Source organism: Mus caroli, chromosome 8 (assembly GCF_900094665.2).
Source record: "Mus caroli chromosome 8, CAROLI_EIJ_v1.1, whole genome shotgun sequence".
NCBI lineage: Eukaryota > Metazoa > Chordata > Mammalia > Rodentia > Muridae > Mus > Mus caroli.
Genome location: NC_034577.1, coordinates 16,752,582 through 16,756,680, shown reverse-complemented (window position 1 = coordinate 16,756,680; position 4,099 = coordinate 16,752,582). Strand labels below are relative to the sequence as shown.

General features: G+C 42.7%; 1 pseudogene; it reads left to right on the top strand.

The window, feature by feature from the left end:
• Positions 1–1,416: 1,416 nt before the first annotated feature.
• Positions 1,417–1,845, top strand: LOC110300708 (annotated as a pseudogene).
• Positions 1,846–4,099: the final 2,254 nt, after the last annotated feature.

Sequence of the window (4,099 nt, the reverse complement as noted above, 5' to 3'; positions counted from 1 at the left end):
GACCGAGCAAGCCAGTAAGCAGAACTCCCAGTGGCCTCCCCATCAGCTCCTGCCTCCATGCTCCTGCCCTGTTTGAGTTCCTTCACTGATCGTCTATGGATGTGGAAACATAACTCACACAAGACCTTTCTTGCCAGCTTGCTTTTGACCATTATTCATCAGAGTAATGGTAACCCAAACTAAGGCAGGACTCGGCATTTTATTTCCGTGGTACTTGTTTATCTATGTTCACTACTGCTTTCATTCATATTAGCCGGACATTAGAAACAGTCTACACATCCACCAAGTGATGAATAGATAATAAAATGTAGTAAATTTACACAATGGGNTATTAGTAAGCTTTTAAATAAAATGGGATTTTCAGGTAAATGGGTGGAGTTGGAAATGACCATCCTGAGTGAGGTAACCCGGACCCCAGAAGACAAATAGTGCATGTTTTCTCCTTTCAGGTTTAGATATATGTGTTTCAATAATAACCACAAGCTTATGTAGCAAGTGAAAGACTAAGGAAGAGGATGCAGTCTTCCAAGGAATGGAAAATAGAATATAGTATCTTCAAGAGATAAAGGGGGAAAGTAGGAACTTTAAATGTANAGGGGGATGGGCAGACAGGGTGAAGAGAGGACTATGGAGAGGGACCACTCATGCTAGAGGGCTTTTGAAAAGCCCTATGAATGAAGCGCACTACTGCAGGTGCTTCCTATGGAAAGAATTTAAATGAGTTACCCTCTACTGTGGGAGACAATGGCCAGCTAGATGTCTTATGCCACAGAGTAAACCCCTCCCCCAATGCCAAGAACGGGCTACATTCTGTTGAGCTGTTGGCCAAAGGAGTCCCCCAAACATCACAGACTATTATCAAGGCTATTGGTTGCCCCTCATAACCTGCTGGTGAGGTCGTATTGCTGAAGGCACAACTTACATATGCCATCAAACAGGGAGAATTCAAGCCAGTACCTAACTAGAAACTTCACCTCTTCTGACTGGAGTTCATGGTACTGTGCCCACCACTAGAGGAGAATCATCAGTTGTCAATATCTCCCAACTACAAACTCTCTGACCTACAACGGCCACCTGCCTGCACTATATACTGGTGCATTGCCATAAATATTATGGGGGTGACCAATCTCTTTTTGACTAGATTTAAGGCCCCTCCATGACATGGAACACATATGTGACACTGCTAAAGTGACCAAGAACCTAAGACAAGATAGGTTATGGGTCTTAGGGAAAAACCTATTATTCTGATGAAGAAACCTAGCAATAGAATCATTTCTGATGAAATATTGCTGTGCCCAAGATCAGTGACTTGCTTGTTCCCATCAGAGAATTAACACTGAGGCTCACAACTGGGCAATGTGCAAAGAGTGAGAGACATTGAAGCACTCAGCCTTAAGTGGATGNCATCATCAAATCTCTCCCCTAGCCTTTCTCACTCCCTGGCCATCTTGGCGGCTGATCTTGGTTGCGGGTTGTCCNGNACATAAGGCGGGAAGATGGTGGCTGCAAAGAAGAGGAAAAAGTCTCTGNAGCCGATCATCTCTAGGCTCCAGCTTGTTATAAAAAAATGGAAAGTACGTGCCAGGGTATGAACAGACTCTGAAGATGCTCAGACAAGGCAAAGCAAAGTTGGTAATCCTTGCCAACAACTGCCCAGCTCTGAGGAAATCTGAAATAGAATACTATGTCATGTTGGCTAAAACTGGTGTCCATCACTACAGTGGCAATAATATTGAATTAGGCACAGCGTGTGGAAAATACTACAGAGTATATACACTGGCTATCATTGACACAGGTGATTCTGATATTATTAGAAGCATGCCAGAACAGGCTAGTGAGAAGTAAACAAGAAAGCTTCCCTTTAATAAAACTTTGCCAGAGCTCCTTTTGAAAAAAAAAAATCTCTCCCCTCAAGGCACAGGGATCTATGGAGAAGAGGTGGAAAGACNGTAAGAGCCAGAGGTGGTGCGAGGCTCCAAGGAAACAGTGTCTTTCAAACAGGGCTGGCCCACATGTGAACTCACAGAGACTGTGAAGGCATGCACAAGACCTGCACAAGTGCAAACCAGACAAAGTAGACACAAAGTCTCACCCCTAACCAAGATGCCATTAGCAACAAAGACCTGCCGGGAAGGAAAATCAGGTTTTTCCAATGGAGAGTCACCGGGTGTATCAGCTATACTCTAGGACTGACCCTTGCTCATGAGTAGCTGGTCAATACAAAACGAACTCTGTGGGTTGTGTGTGCTTTTTGTTTTGTTTTGGTAATTTTCTTAATCACTTTTTAAANGCTTGTTTGTTTTGATTTTTGTTTTTGTTTTGTTTTGTTTGAGAGGCAGAAAAAGAGAGCATGAAGTTAGTTGGAGAGAAAAGTCAGAGAAGCTTGGGGGGTGGGGAAGAATGTGATTAAAACACATGGTATGATAAAATTATTTTTATGCAGAAAGTGAGAGATCTCAGAACACTCAGCCTTAAATGGGATGTCTCCATCAATTCCCTCCCCTCAGGGAACTGAGAACGAGGAGACAGAAAGACTGGAAAGACAGGGGATGAAGGGACATCAATGAATTGAGGCCTTCTAGATACAGCAGGGCTGGTACCCATGTGAACTCACAGAGACAGAGGCCATATCCAGGTCTACATCAAATGGGATCTGAGAACTGAGAGAAGTGGACTTAGTCCCCATCCCTAACTCAGAAGCCATCTCCAACTTGCAAATGAAAATGTAGTTTTCTCCAAGGGAGTCTCACTGGGGAAACTAACCACGCTTAAGGGCAAGACCCTATGTCCAGCAGTAGATGGCCAACACAAAATGAACTCAGTGCTATCNTTGGAGGGTCTTTGTTTCATTATGCTAAGTCACGGCTCTTTTTANTTTTAGCCTTACAGTTCCTNTGCATATATTTTGTGTTTCTTCTGGTTTTGAGTGTTGCTAGGACCCCTGTGAATGTGAATGTGTGTGTCTCTTTGTCTATTTGCGTTTCTTGCTCTTTTTCTCTGGTTCTTTTTCCTGTTTGGTTATTTTGTCATATGTTGATTTGTTTTTCTTACATGTTATTTTATTATTATTCCTTAGTTGCCTGTTTTCTAATGAGAGACAGAAAGGGTGTAGTAGATCTGGATGGGAAGGGGAGGTGGGGAGGAGGAACTGGGAGGAGTAGGGAAGAGGAAATTGTAATCAGGATACATTGTATGAGGGGAAAATATCTATTTTCAATAAAAGAAAAGATGTTTTTAGTTTTTAACAAAATGAGAAACAAAACAAAACAATAGGCACTCAGTATATTACAACTTTATGTGAACTACATCTGGCCTTGCTTTTCTTGTTTGGGTAGTCTAAGGAGAAAACAGACAAATAAAAATTACNTTCCCCTGTCAGTCTTCCAATGAGTGGTGCTGATATGCATCAGGGGATGGTTGATTCATGCAGCAATCTTCCCAGACCACGTAGGTGGGCAAGGGAAGACCTTACTGGCCCAAGGTTCATGGTGAATTGTAGGAAGGGATACTGTACCTTGATAGAAATACTAGAGTACTACAGAATAAGCCTTGGGTCACTTAAAGGTAGTTTCTTTGTACTAGAATCTAGTAATCCAACTGTTCTATTAAGCATAACCAAAAAATATGCTTTCTTAATGCTTACTGTCCCTTGTTATTCATAGATAACAGTTTCTTTGTGGCCTCAACCGGGCCACGAAAGCTCTCTACCACTGAGGCGCATCTCTACCCGTGTATAACCTTGCAAACACAGACTCCAAACCTTCTGATAGAAGACAGAGTTAAGCAGGCGNATTGAAACAAGCCACCACTCAGTGGGAAGGAAGTTGGTGTGTCTCTATTCGCTTTTGTTCAGCAAGAGCTAGGAGAACAAAGGAAACTCTGAACTTCCTGAAAACGAAGGGGTGGGGGTTGCAGCTTAATTATGCAGATGATTGGCCTCCCTTCCTTTCCTCAGCACATCAAAAAAGGCAATTCTGTTTTAGTGGAAGTCGCCTTGGATTTGATCTAATCATTACCTTGAATTTGGATGGGAAACACTTTAAGACTACAGATGAAAGACTCAGAGGAAGCATCCCATGGTGGCCTCAGCATCTGTAGT